The sequence below is a fragment of the Lepisosteus oculatus genome, chromosome 9 (genome assembly GCF_040954835.1).
Source record: "Lepisosteus oculatus isolate fLepOcu1 chromosome 9, fLepOcu1.hap2, whole genome shotgun sequence".
Classification (NCBI taxonomy): domain Eukaryota; kingdom Metazoa; phylum Chordata; class Actinopteri; order Semionotiformes; family Lepisosteidae; genus Lepisosteus; species Lepisosteus oculatus.
In genome coordinates, this window is record NC_090704.1 from 18,448,066 (window position 1) to 18,460,809 (window position 12,744).

General features: G+C 36.0%; 1 protein-coding gene across 5 annotated transcripts in view; it reads left to right on the forward strand.

Annotated features, from left to right (window-relative positions):
* The first annotated feature begins 1,613 nt into the window (after positions 1-1,613).
* Positions 1,614-12,744, forward strand: part of fam163ab (family with sequence similarity 163 member Ab) — a 41,923-nt gene continuing 30,792 nt past the window's right edge. For 3 of the 5 annotated variants that reach the window (XM_015355824.2, XM_015355827.2, XM_015355828.2), the window contains exons 1-2: positions 1,614-1,896; positions 2,660-2,842. The gene's annotated coding sequence lies outside the window, so the exon portion shown is untranslated. Of the gene's footprint in view, positions 1,897-1,965; positions 2,481-2,659; positions 2,843-11,998; positions 12,073-12,744 lie in introns of those variants that run through there. The other 2 variants (XM_015355825.2, XM_015355826.2) reach the window with 2 other exon arrangements.

The following is a 12,744-nucleotide window of genomic DNA, read 5'->3' on the forward strand; positions in this document are numbered from 1 at the left end:
ATTACTCCTGTCCTGGTTTGAAATGGTTTGATTGATAGGGCTGTCAATGTTAAAAAGGCTGTTTAATAAGAACAGATGACGAAGTAGAAAAGTGCAGGAGTGATAAAGTTAAGGCCTAGAAACAAAGTGGAAGAGATTGCCTTTGAATACAATAGAAAAGGGGTATAGAAAAAAAAGATACTTAGGGTGCTCAACCAGAGAAACATTTAGAAATATTTACATGTAAAAGTGTAGAAGTGAAAGAGTACAATTTGACTTCCTCTAAACCTTCTGATTAACAACTTGATCACTGTATGTATTGCCATCTGCCAATGCCTCAGTTAGGTGAATATTGGTGCATTTCATTTCATAAAGGCAGGGGAAATGACAACACAAAAGCCTTCATGCACTCGTTGTGGCATGCTGGCTGCTAGATAGAGAAGTGTCAAACTAGCCTGATGTGCCAATACATCATCTGCAGGTTTCAGTGCAGCCAGGGTGGTACAGTATGCAGCCTCCTGGGCCAATATATCGCTATGAAAGATTACACAAAATGAGCTAATGCTTGGTTGAAAAGAAAAAAAAAACAAAGGAGGAATAATAGGACCAATAAGACACAATTTAATGAAAGCTTTAAAACAACAAAAAAATGAGTATGACCAGTCTGCAAGAGAAGGTGCAGAAAGAGAAGAGGAAGGTTTAATTTAGTTACAAAGAGACAATCCAGTAGTCACAAATTTAATTTCCAATGTTTTTTTTTTCACAGACCTTTCTCCTCTCTTCAATTCAGTCAAGAAGCCTGATTCTGCATGATGCAGACTAATGACATTACGATTTCACTTTAGGTAGTTAAAATTAGGCATCACACTAGCTTAAATATGAGAATTCTATTGACCTTATTGAACTTTTTTTATTCAGTATTTGAATATTAATTTAAATTACACATTGGTTATTTTTGTGTAATTTGTGTTATGTACAGTAGGAGGTCCAGCAGTACAGGTCAGAAGTTAAAACAGTTTTCATCAATTGCTGCTTTTTTTCCAATAATGTTTTGTATTTCCTTAAGAAACGTACATGTAACCACATGAAACAAGAATGTAGCTCAGACTGAGTTTAGCTATACCCTTTGACTGAATGATAAACATTTAATGACCAAATTATCTGTTGTGCTCATAAAGGTTAAATGTTTTGAAAGTGAAGGGTCAAACTCAAGATTTAGCAGAAGGATTAACGTGTAAAACATACTGTGAGTTATCAAAGATGGCAGTGTCAATATAAATATACAATTTCGCAGATATAAATGATCAAATTCAATAATTTGGAATTCCTTTGTATTTTAGAGGATTGATTAACATGACATTATATACAACAATGACATTGTAACAATGAAAAATTACATTTTTTTCTAAGTAAACAATAGTATAGTGTAACGCATACGGCCGACATTACAGGTTGCCTTCCCTGTGAATAGCAGACACCTCAACCGGGCAGATAGGAGATCTCCCTTTAGCTCAGCTGGTCTGGTCCCTGTTGAGTGACGCCAACAGTTCGAGTCCCCAGCGGTGGGGGGCGCATGCCCACGTGAACCAGAGAGCGCTACAATCATTGTATACTATTGGTAACGTCCACAGACCCTTATCTGCGTGTTCGTGCGTATTGCTCCTCCATATTGCTCCTACTGCGCTTTTTCCTTGTTTTTGTTTAACACCATTTTTTGCTGTCAAACGGCATATCTGCAGTTTGTTCGTACTGTACGTTGGTGCACAGATGGCAGGGGTTTGTTTTAATAACAGCTTGATCTCAGCATCACATTGCAGTACCTTGGACAACTTCACGTCAAGAACTCGGCCGGAAGCATGTTTCTTTTGGACACTAAATAATTTCACTCTTATTTTAACCTGTAAACAGCTGTTTAAGGTGAACATGAAATAATGTTTTCAAATGACTATATTGTTCGAAACTATTTCACCGTTTAAGACATCAATCTTACCGGTAATCTGTAAAGGAGTGTAAAACTATAGAACTCGTAAAACTGAATTTGTGCGCAGGTAGTTTTATAAAATCAAATTATTTGTAAGAAACTAAGAATTCGAAACTTTAATCTTGAGAAAAACGTAAAGGAATTTGGTTTAGGACGAATAGATCACTTAATGCAAGCAAATGGGACAAGTACGCGTGAAGCCACTGAAAAGACGTGTAATATATAATGTATAAGTATTATATTTAATTAAGTGTTGTTTATCTACCGTTGGTGCTACCGTTGCATAATTTGATTATCAGCTTCTAGGCTCCCCTGCAGAGGAGGGGTAAGGAAAGACTGCGCTCCTTATTTCAATCTCTGATCTGACACGTTTATCACCTCTGAGTCAATTTGAACAAGAGTCTTGTTGGTCGGGATCTCATTCCCAGAAAATAATCTCCACAACCTTATTGTTTCTGTGTTTCAGGCGGTTGTTGTAACCAGGATTCAGTCGGGGTTATTTTATCTGAAAATCAAATCGGTAAAAATGAATTTGTGTAATGTTTTTTTTAACCCTGCGTTATCTGTAAATGGTGCACGTATTGTTTGTATTCTGAATAACGCTGACGCTGCCTTTAATCTGCCGAACGTGGTAGCCTGGTACAATAATTCATCTCTAAATTATTCCTTCTGTTATTCTTCACCCTGATCTTTTTTTAGTATACTTAAGTGGGGATGCATCAACGGTAAAATAACCTCATCTCTACCTGGATAATGAGTTTAATTAGTTCACTCATAACTATGGAGTGACAACATAACAACAAAAAAAGATCCTCACGCCAAGGCACTGGGGAAAAAAACCTTATCCGAAGACATTAGTTGATACAGACGGCGCCCTTTAAGGTAAGAGTGTTAAATCTGAGCTAAAATGTTTATTTTATTTGCATCAAAATTCCAGCGAAGAGGTTTTCTTTTTTATGTTAAAACGCGTAACTGTTTCAAGCGCTCGAAAAAAACGAGAGGTATTTACTATGTGGCTGTACTCGGAGACACTGAAGGCTTTGTCTCTCTTTCTGGCGCTATTGAAATGTCAAATTTGTCTTTTACGGAGATCAGACAAATTTAGCCCAGGGTTTTTGGTGCTTAAACAACCGGGAAGTTCACTCTTGCACAGAGAAAGCCTTGAAACACTTGTGCTCGCTGTCTCTCTCAACTCTTAACTCTTGATTGATTGGTTTGGATATAGGCCCAATACAACAGCGGATTTATAGATGATTAGACGTGGATTCAGGTAGTTGTAAATGTATGTTAAATGTGTATATATCACAACTTTGATAGACTATGAAGGTGCGTAAGATATTTGCAAAGCAATAGGTAACACAAGGGTGAGTGTATTAACGAACAAGAGATTTTTTGTGATTTGTTTAAAAATGCAGTATTCTGCTTTATTAGTGTCAAGTGTCGTAATCATTCGCTCATTTCTCTGTGTATACAAAGGTGGTAAAATAATTTGTTTAGTATGTTTTTAGCTCTGTTTTCTTACGGGTTTTGTTCTCATGTATGTTCTCATGTTTCCTCCGGTCTTGAAGCTATTCTGGCAAGTTAAAGGTAATGGTTAACTGTGTAACAGATCAAACCAAAGCTAAAAACTTGTTTGAAGAGATGTTTTCCACTAACGTATAAAAAATATAATTTAGCGTTGAATTTTAAAGATGTACAATATTACGCTTTATAGCGCCAAGAGCTTACATTTACGTTAGTTATTATTTGTTCAAAATTTGAGCAAACATTTCTGCTACTTTCGCATTTTTGAAAAGCCAAGACCTGACCCATTCACCATTTGGTCTGTACAGTGAAGGACCTTCTTAGGTTTTGCACAATGACCTTCTCACCATTCTCTAGTATTCTAAGATGTGATGTCTGTCATTTTTTATATAATGGTTTACAGGTAGTACATTTGTTATAAAGTGTTCGTAATGTATTTTATTCTTTAACAATATAGACTATTGGTTTTCCAGTAGCAGTTAGTAACGGGCAACGCTTTTGAAATAATTACAAACACCACAAAACTATTCTAGATTGTATTCCTGAATGTTATGTCACACTGAGTTGATTGTTTTGAATACATCTAAATAAGAAAGTGGGGTGTTAGCATAAACTGTTAGTAATAAAAATATTTAATTTAGTACTGTAATACTGCACTTTTCCCCCCATCTTGTAAAAACACATTTTCATTGTTCAAATATACATTAAATCTGACTATCAGAAAATAAGTGAAATACAAAATTAAAGGAAAAATAGGGTAAAATGTATTAACTAAGGCAGTGGTTCTTAAACTTTTTGGACCAAGTACCACCCCTGATCAAACCAAAGCATCCAAGTACCACTTAAAAGTCATCTTCTCATAGGAACCCCAGAAAATCTCAATGACCAACATTCTCACACATACATATAATAAATATTATAATAATGAACTTTATTTGATATAGCACCTTTAAAGGTGGCTTCTTAAAGCGCTTTACAGAATGACAACAGGAACAACAACAATTAAAAATATACAATAAAAAAGCACCATTTCAGTGAGAGGGGTGAGCCTGTTTAGTTGAGCAAAGCAGATGTGAATTCATTGGTCAAGCCTCGATACAATTCACAACTTTGACAACAGAGTCTAACAGATTTTAAATTCTCAGGCATTTTCTTGATGGCAAAGGCTTCGCGGTGGATGCTGCAGTGCGTCCACTTCATATCTAGAGCAACCTCTCTAATTCATGCAACTACACCACTGTGTTGGCTTGTCATTGCTCTAGCACCGTCTGTACAAACTCTGATGCATTTTATCCAGTCGATGCCATTCTCTTCAATAAATTAATTTAGCAGCTGAAATACAGTATGTGCTCTCCTGTAGTTCTTGTTGGTAGCGGCTTACAGAGCAGATGTCCTCATGGGACATACCCTCAAACTTGTGTCTAATGTAAACGAGCAAATTGGCCAAATCAAAGGCATCTACAGAGTCATCAAATTGCAGTGAAAAGCATCTGCTCATCTTAAAGCACTCTCATTGGTAACTGCGTACTTTTGACATCTGTCACATCAATAATTCTACGAGTGACTTTGTCTTTTGAAGGGGGAAGGATGAGCTGTTTAGCAGCTTTTTCTCCACACATAATACGTGTCAGCTCTTTTGCCAACAGTAAACAAAGTTCTTCAGAAATAACGTTGGGCTTACCTGCTTTAGCAATCCGCAAGCTTGCATTTTTCCCTGTTTTCCGTTTCAGGGGTCCGTCTCAGAAGTTAAAAGATGTTTTTAGGACGCTCTGTATATTTTACTCAAATTAACCTAGAACAGTTCTTAAATGTTTTTATCTATCACGCTGTCCTATGCTCACAAGATTGCCAGTGTTCCAAAACCATGCACATTCTCCTACCTCCCTATTTGCTGAAGATAACTTTAAAAAAAAATACAATTGATCACTTACGTTCGTAGCACACTTTTCTATGCTTTCCTGTGCTTACAAAATTGGCATTGTTCCCAAATCACGCACATTCTCCTACCTCCCTATTTGCTCACATTAGCACATATAGCACACATTCCTATACAGTGGTATAGAATTACATAGTAGCTCTTGTGTCCACTCAAGTATAAGTGCACGCTATATCGTGTTACATAGGCTGTATATTTCACACATAAAATAATTTTATTAAAATAGAAAATATGAAAACCCTTCCCAATTTTTCAGTGCACACAACAAATTTCCAGGGTCATCTGGTGTACCATCTGGGGGTGCTCCACGTACCATAGCTTGAGAACCACGGAACTAAGGAATGGGATGGCACAGTTGTTTGCATGCTTTTTGTATGTTTTATTTTATTAATACAACAGTAGTACCAGATGTCTCAGTGGCTTTCAAAATTAAATTATGCATGCAAATCTGTGAACTAGAAAGATAACTAAGCTATCTATCCATTTCTAATGGTGGCGAAGTGGTTAGCGTTGCTATCTTACAGGGGCCCTAGGCTCAATTCCTGTGTGTGTGGAGATTGCGTGTTCTCTCTGGGTTCTGTGGGTTTTCTTCAAATGTATGATATAATTTCCTCTCGCAGTCCAAAACATACTAGTAGGTTAATTCGCTTACGGGAAAACTGGCCCTGGTGTGTTTGTGTCTGTTTGTCTGTCCTGTGATGGACTGGTGCTATGTCCAGGGTGTATTCTGCCTTGCGTCCCTTGCTTGTAGGGATAGGCTCCAAATCCTCTGTACTGGATAAGGAGATTAATAAATGGATGGAAGTAAAGGCACTGTGTGGATTTTTCTGTAGTGTTAGAAATCCACTATGAGATGGCAGCATCTCACTGAGGATAAATTATTTTATAGTGCTGGCTTAAGGAAACAGCCTTTCCATCTCTTCCGCTTTTCCACCTCTCTTGGACATCAGTATCCATACCTAGTTAGTTTTTTAAACAAATTGCCTCCAAATATAAACATCTTAAGATGCTGCTTCTGTGGATCAACATCAGCTATGTTTGCCCATTCCTTCAATTCATGTGCATCCAACACACAATTCAATGCTTGCAACTACACAAAATCTAAAATACAATCCTCATTTCAGTATCTTTGTAAACATACAGTCTGTTAACTTCATCATCTTCCTCTGCAGCTTATAGCATCTACTGTCATTTTGTCAAGAGTATGCCTAACCCTTTTAGGAAGTGTTTTTGTTATCAGTGTATTCCTCAACATTCCCAAAATGATCTTTTTCCTACCTACATCTCTAGTCTTACATCTTGCAGTAACTCAACCAACACTTAAATCCTCAAAAACTGCTTGTGTTAATTTGTTTAAATCACAAATATCATACAGTATGAAATTACTGGCCATGTAGTACTCTGCATTGTGGAATATCACACTGATTTAGTTTGTTTTAAAGGGAACTAGAGAAATCAAGAGGCTTTTTTTCTAAAATGAATAAATGCACATCCAGTTCACTGGGGTAGTTAAATCTACACTGAGCAATCTCCAATATGTTCAGAATTTGACAGCCAGAATCCTGATCGGGTTGCATTATGCCTCTCTTCAAGTCCTTGCGCTGGCTTCCTATCAGGTTTCCAGTTAACTTCAAAATCCTCATTCAGTACCTATCTGGTTTATTATCTGTCTACTCCACACCTTGCAACCTTTGTCCGTCTAACTTTGGTCTTCTAGCTGTCCTGAAGAACGTCTACATTCTGTGGGTGGCAGGGCCTTCTCTAACTGCACCCCAGAGCTCTGGATTTGTATTCCCAGTGATATCAGAGTCACCTGCCCTGAGTGAATTTAAATCTTACCTCAAAACCCTTATTATCAGAAAACTTAGTGTCTGTATCTGCTTCATTTTCAAATTTTGGTAGCACTTCTAACTGCTTTCTCATATGTATTTACTTTGTAATCTTTGGTCCTTATAACTGTTTTTATACCTACTGTATTGCTTTCAGATGCTACTTTTAAAGGTGCTATATAAAATAAAGTTTTTTATAATATATTTGTGGAGAAACATGATCAGATTTTCCCTGGTTCAGAAAAAAAGATCTAAAGTATACTAGTTTGCCACTCTCCTCACACCCTCTTTGCTAAATGGCTTTGCATACTAATCTGATCAATCTAATTACCTATTTTCTGTGCTTTCTCTATCCTGCTAGATTTATAATTATTCTGAAAATCTTTAGTTTAGAAAATCTTTAGAAAACATTAGTTACAAAGGCTAAACCTTCTTGGAAAAATGTATTTTATGTGTTGCATAAAAATGACTTGCTTTAACAAAATAGATTTACAAATCCTTTTGCATGGCAGTCTACCTGAATGCCCAACTATTTGAGAAGTCCTCCATGCTTATTTTCTGACTCTTTCCAATCAAACCTTCATACTCTCCCTGGCAGAAATGCACCTGATTATTCAAGCCCCTCACTCTGCCAAATCTATTTCATTTTCTTTTGTAACACACTCCTTTCTGTGATTTTTTTTGTTTATCTAAACTTTTGCAAGTGTTCCTGCATTTCTCTTCTGCACTATGTCTAGTCATGGCTTTTGTCTGTTTTCTCATTTCAAAGTAACACATTCCATTTCTAAAACGTTTGCTCATGTGCATTTTTGTATTTTTACATTTATTTATATCTCTAGCAATTTTATGTCCTAAATTTTCATTTGCCTTAATTTGTTGACTGAATTTTAGTTTTAGCTTTAAAAAGCTTACGTTTTCCCTATCTTTTGTTTCTTGTCTTACAACTGTTATTATTGATCATCAAATTATTGCCCTTGACATGACTTCTTTCATTCACCCTTTCCTGAAAGTCTATGACAAGCAGAGATAGTGCTGTCTCTGGTGCGATCTTTTGCAGTTGAAATTTCACTGTTTAAACCTAATAAGAAATTAGATTGCTCATACATCGAATCACTTATTCTGCATAAACACAACGTAATTGCTCTCTGAAAATGCTTGTTCATTTTGGAGACCTTGATTGAAACTGATTTGAGGTGTCAAAAAGGATTTATTGTGGTGTGGATTTCCTACATTGCTTTGTTTGTTGAGATTTTAACTTTATATTTAGGCTCAGATTTCAACTAAAATCTTACATTTATTACTAACAGAAAATACTGATGTTTTGCTCCCCCTTACCACAAAAAAGATATTTGTATTGTAGCTCATATGAACTTTTTTTCGTAAGTGTCTCTCCCTACTGCGATTCGGACATGGAACGGTTAAAGTTGGCGACAAGCCAGCCAGCCAGCCACCCAGAGTGGGGGGGGGGGGCGTCTTCCTGCCTCCATAACTAAAAAGTCAAAGAGGAGTGGCTTAAGCAACATACACAGTCGTGTAACTGACAGTTTGAGGTAGCCTGTCGTGTAAATTTCACTTTGATGCTGATAGGTTAAGCTTTCGAAACTCAGCCCCAAGGTCATGTGACTGATTTTTCACCCTGTTTTGTTGGTTAAACTCAAGGATCACATGCACCGCCATTTTAACAGGCATGTGTAGTTTTTAATTCAGTTTGAATTATAACTGTATGTATTGTCTTCATGTTTGGCTGGGGCTTTTAAGAGAGGGCGTGCCAAAAATTGTCAGTGTCGTCATCTCCGCTTTAAAGGTACCCCCCTCATGGATGATTTTTGACCTCGAAAGAAAACATTACGATGTGCGTTGGAGAGGGAGACGTTTAAGTAATAAAAACAACAAATAACACCATTTCATTGTAAAAATCAGTGTTATTGTTTTTGGATTTCATACACAGGTTTATTGGACTACAAATATGACAGCCTTTGTTTATACTTTGTGAGTACAGACGCAAACTCAAACGAGAGTCTTCAGTCTGAAGGCATATTGGTTTAGTATTTTAGTCTACATTTCAGCAGACAACCTGTAATTAACCTGAAAATCATCACGCTTATATCAGTGGGTTCTTGAGTAATTTTATTTTATTGTGTATGGAATTAGACTCGACTTAGCCCACATTTCTATCCCTGACACACTTTTATATTGTATCGCTTATTGCACTGAAGCGGGGGTTCAAATCTGTAGATAATCAATGTGAATCCACAATGAATTCTAGTGACTCATTGATAGTGATGGTGAATAAAATATATTTGTGTTTAAACTGCAAAAAGGACAAAGTCTGCACTTAGTCAAGACACCTCAACTTTCTCCAAGTTTATTTGCCTTTGGTTTGTCTTGCTCAGTACATTGGAATGATCACAAAAAACAAATTTCAGCCTTACAATGTTTATCACTGTCAATATGTAATGTGTTCCTTTTCTATTTTTTAAAGACAATGCTCACATTCTATTGATCAACATCAAGGCGAACTTGATTTTTATCATGAGATAGCTATAAAAATGTTATTTGCAATTTTATTACATCCATTCACCCATTTTCTAACCACTTCATCCAGTACATGGTCACAGGGGAGCCAGATCCTATCCTGGCAAGCAATGGCAGGATACACCCTGGATGGGACAAAAAGTCCATCACAGTGCACACATAAGCACAAACACACTCACTTACACGGGGTTCCAGTGCTGGAAGGCAGCAGTCCTAACCACAATACTACCTGGATGACCAGTTACATTGCAGTATGTATTTAAATCAACAATTTAAAAAATAATTTGCTTTTAAATTCACTTTCTAATAAAAATAACCAAATAGCTTGGCTGAAAAATCAACAATTAGTTACAGATAATCCCTTTTACAACCACTTTATCCAAAACAGGGCTGTACCAGGCATGATCCTGGACAGGACACCAGTCCATCACAGGGCACACTGACAAACATGCACATGATCTGGCTGATTTTTCCTAGAAGCCAGTTTACCTACCAGTAGGTCTTTATATTGGCAGGGAGGAAATCAGAGTACCAAACAGATAACTCATGCAAATATGGGGAGAAAATACAAAACCTCCACAGATAACACCATAGGAATTTAACCTAGGGCTCTAGCGCTATAAGGCAGCAATGCTAACCACTGCATCACCATGCCTCCCTATTGCAAAGAACCATTTTGCAGTCAACAATTATGAAAATAATCTTTAACAAGTATTTTTTCCAGTAAATTTGAATGATATGTGTTATTTGAGTGCAGATTATTTCTGAATATTTTTGTAATTATTGCTCTTAAAATAAATAAATCATAAGTTGTTGTCTTCCAAAAAAGACAATAAAGGTCAGTTGAAAAGCAACTACAATCTTTTTATGTTTAAAAAATGGTTTGCTCTATTTTCACTCATCTCTTTTTCAGCTGCAGACATTGACTATATTTAATACAATGTGTTTTATGTAGTTTGATTTTTTTTTTGCAGCTACAGTGGTGACCTGTTAAGACTTGTGAATCAGTCTTTCTTTTACAGAAAGAAATCATGTTATTTCTACTTATTTCAGTTGTGATACAATTGTTTCTTTTTGGTAGAAAGTTTGTTTTATTGGAAATTGCTTGCTTTATATGTTCACTGTGAGGTAGACTGAGGATGATGTTCAAAACTAATATAAAATAATGTTATATTATTAACTTGGTCTAGGGGATCATGGAGGTTGACTTATTCTATTTTTTATTCTATGCAGTATGTGTAGGCAAATTCTAAATGTTTAGATGCGTTTTCCGGTTGATGGCATACTTTGTTAGATAACTTTTTAACTGTGTTTTACACTGCTTATGTATATCACACTGAGTACTTTTTATAACGTTATGGATGTACAGATGGCAGCCATTCAAAATACATGGTAAAACCCCGTACTGCACGAAATTATCTGCAGAAAAACATCTCCAAACGCCTGGCTGGCAGTGGTAATTTAAATAAAAAATACACAGCAGTATTCCACTTTCTTCATAAACATTTTAAGCATCAAAGTCTTTCATTTGGTTACTTACTGTGGTTATTTTGGAAAAGTGCTCTTTCTTACTATATTAAGTTAAAATTTTTTATAAAAAACTTTTTAAAGTTTATATACTTTATAATCGCAGTAAAAAAATAATTCTTTTTAGAATTTGATTAATAGGGAATATAATATGAAATCGGGTATCTAAAGAAATAAACAACCATATTTAAGGATTTATTTATTTTAATATAGCTCAAAGTATTACCGTAGTCCACTTTCTTTTTAAACATCTGCATCAATTTGATTCATTCACCCGTGATTATTTGGAAACAAAAACATTCAGCTATAGCTTAAGTTGTCAAGCGACGCGTTAGTGTAATGGCTTTGGCGTGTGACTAGCATGCTGAAGGTCGGGGGTTTCAACCCAGCTCTCAGCATGAGTTTTCCTTTAACAAATAAACATTTCTTTGAAAAACTAAAATAGCAAATATTATGGACACTATATTGAATTTTTTGGAATTTCTAAATATCACAACATGTTCGAAGTTAAGTGATTTATTAATAACTAATAGTTTCAAACTTGTATTTTAAAATTGTATTTTGTTCGGGTTGGTTTGTCACTGTTTTCACAACCTTCACATTGTTAAATGTCTATTTTTGAGACGGGGTGTTCCAGACCTCTGTTTAATTTCTGAAACTCCCTCTGTTTTTCCTGTTTTCACACAGATAAGAATAAGCTACATATGCAAATCTTTTTGCAGGCGGAAAGACGTTCTGTGCTCAATAGCTCTTTTACGACAGTACGTATTATTTTACATTTTTAAGCATCAGTCGAAGCATTTTGAAGTCTGTCAAAATTGTAAAAAATGTTCCCAAATAGTATTGGTGAAACTGTTACCTGTCCTGGATAAAGTGGTTAGAAAATAATTAGGTGGTTTTACACTTGTAAAAAACGTTCCAATTTTAATGCAATACGGAAGATATTATTAATAATAAATTACCTTGGTCGGTCTGTAAGCTGAAGATTTATAGAGTAGATGCGTTGAGTCTTTTCTTTTCAGCTTGAAATTAAGTTATTACTGTATATTCCACTGCAGTCACTTTACAGATGCAGCCATTCAAAATGCATGATACAAAACAGTACCGCATGCAACTACCCACAAGCCACCGCGGCATACCGCAGTACGTGATTGCCTGGCTGACAGGGGCAATACTGAGACAAGGACGGTTTTCAGAAATTGCTTGTTCAGAAAGGGAACCTTTTTAGCCTAGAAAGTGTCGAAAATCCACAATTCTTTTGTGGGTACCTACTGTAGTTCAAGCTGAATACAGTGCAAGAGGAGTATTGAAGAGGGTGCTATTTTCAGGGCAATAGATGCAAAAGAGTGGGAAAATCTGTAACATTTTTTAACATCTCTGTTAAAAAGCAAAGTGACCAAGTACAAATAATTACTTGTATCTTAGTTTATTTT